This window comes from Hibiscus syriacus, unplaced genomic scaffold, assembly GCF_006381635.1.
Source record: "Hibiscus syriacus cultivar Baekdansim isolate YM2019G1 unplaced genomic scaffold, ASM638163v2 tig00008483_pilon, whole genome shotgun sequence".
Taxonomy (NCBI): Eukaryota; Viridiplantae; Streptophyta; class Magnoliopsida; order Malvales; family Malvaceae; genus Hibiscus; species Hibiscus syriacus.
The window spans coordinates 729,310-732,167 of NW_024062165.1; positions in this window are offsets into that span (position 1 = coordinate 729,310).

The following is a 2,858-nucleotide window of genomic DNA, read 5'->3' on the forward strand; positions in this document are numbered from 1 at the left end:
CGTTTGGCAGCGTTTCGCTATAATTGGTTTACTAGGTTTTGATCACAGGTCGAAGATGAACACGATGGTGGTTTCAATTTGACGATCGGATTTCGAACGACGTCGGAATCGGGCTTTGAAAGTAAGAGCACAGGAGGAGGAAATTTTATAATTTGCTTGTGTTTTCTAATTTTGAAATCAAAAAACACGTTTGGTTTATAATCAAACCTGCCGACACTTATTAGAGGAATTCAGGGCTTGGTCCTTGAATTTCCTTCAACTTCAAAAATAACCTATAAATTTTCATAAATTTTATTTTAGTCACTAAACTTCACCAAATTACACCGATTTAATTTTTTTTTCTCGGGTTGTTATAGGGTAAACCCTGAGTTTAGTCACTAAACTTTCTGCACTTCTTAAAATGAACTGCCAACTTTACGGTTTTACAATTTAATCCTCAATTCCTTCCAAAATATCAAATTAAATTTACCACTTTAAAATTCCTAAAATTTAGCCCCTAAGTTGGGGTGTTACAATTCTCCCATCCTTAAAAGAATTTCGTCCTCGAAATTCATTCCTGTCACATAATTACAGAAATAAAACTTCCATCAATTCTTTCATATCTTCACGTAGCTTTTATAGAAATATGGATCCTTCACTAATCCTTAACCAGTTGAGCATACATTCTTATCAGAACTTTTCCTCATTTCAATAAAAGAATCCGAATGAAAGTTCCTTGAGTGATCAATTCAGTCTTGGTTACGAGAATAAGTCCGTAAAGCAGTAACATATCCCAATTTCATTTCCAGAGTTGGATCAAAATTTCTCAGATGAATAACTCTCACATGGCTCGTGAGATACTTTACAGAATTCAGATAAACGTTACTAGTATTCCTTTATACAAAGGTAGAGCATTAACGAATAAAAACTTAGGTTCGCTCGTTTCAAATAGGGACTCAATCTTGGAGTTCCGGCTTAGAGATATACGATTGTAGTCTAGGGGCATGTACTGATCATACATATTTTGACATTCAACCGATCGGTCTAACTTGAAATTTTTGACTCAAACAATAGCCATCAGAGCTGCACTTTACAAATATCTATCTCCAAGATACAATTTATACTGTGATACAAATCCATAAGCCATCACCATTAAGTCGGTGCATCCATAAAACAATAACCATAAATTTCAGTTTACCTCATGTTAAAATAATAAAACAATTTATTAAAATATATGGAACACAGTAGAGAAATCCCAATATTTATCAGAGGCATTTTACATTTATCAGCATAGATAACATGAAACATATGTATTTTTATCAAATCTTAGGAACGAGGTCCTATTAAAAAGGAGTCAATTACTATTCATTCAAATCATACATTAAAATCGATACTTTAGAATTCCACTATGATTCAAGTGTATTAGGAAAGTGTTCATGAACATTTATACAGATGAGTTATAGATTCATATTTATGGATAGTAATTTCATTACTCAACAAAGCGGGAATAACAAAATCCTTTGCATCCGAGTTACTTGTGTGAATCAGACATGATCTGAGCTGATAAAGGAGAAACGAAGATTCAGGCATTTGCCATTTATATTGATCGATTATATTATCAAACAACTTGAGCTGAACAACTTTCAGAACTGATACCTGTCAACTGGTCAGTACATAGCCCTTCCTGGTGTTCACTCTATAATACCAACAATTCTTTTCCATAAATCATCTTCAGAATTATTATCGAATAAGTCTTAAGGAGACAAACAAATATTCCAATGGTCTTTACTTCATTACCACATTTCAACTATATCTGACAATTCTGACGTACTTGATTCATCGTTCATGACCCATAAGGATAACTCATCAAATAAATTCAACAGTGTTTCTAGATTCATCCAAATAACTTATTTAATCCTCGGTCATTGAGGTTATTAGTTCATTTAGTAATCACATCTATCCTGATTACTTCAGAGTTTTTCGGAGTAATACAGACACTTCTGAGTTTGAATACATGTTGTACTTCCGTTCAATTCACTTTGGTCATATACTAAAATCATTTTGGTATTCATGATTGATTTATCTCACGAATATCCATTTCTTAATATCGAATGCGCTTTAGTGTTGAGCTAAGCTGAGTACTTTCATAATTATCATCAATCCAAACTTGAGAAGACGAACTACCATTCAAGTGGTACCTATGCCATTCAAGTACTAATATAGCACTAGCACTGTTTGACCAGCTTAAATTACGTTTCATAACATTAAAGAACAGTACAACATCCATGTGTATTTGAATTTCTTAATTAATCCAAGACATTTACTTAGTATAGACCATAAGGGCATTTTGGTCATTTTGGTGCTCAATGTTTTCCCATTCATCTCAATCCTTGAGGATATTTATTCATTCTTGAACTTGGTGATATCCTTGAGTCATTTCCATTACAAGGGTATTTTGGTCATTTTAATGATCCCACATATTTTAATCAATTCCTTCTGTCCGATCTTATTATTTAATTCAGACTTATCATCTATTCCATTCTATACAAACAATTATGACAGAAGAGCACCCTCGATAATTTATACTTCAAGTACTTACTAAAGACTCGAAAATTTCAAGTTAAATACCTTCTCAGATGTTACTAACGAATTATCAGAAATTTCCATACAACAGTAGGATCTCAACAAGTAAATCAGTAATTTATCGAGTTAAAAGTGAATCCTCAAAGTACTTTCTCATTCAGGGTCAACTTGGACTATTTGTACTTCAAAAAGGCATTTTCGTAATTTCTTAACCAGATAATTTCGATATTAACTCTTAACGAAAATAATTATACTTTAGAGATCCAATGGTTAATTGCTTTCCCGAACATTCTTTG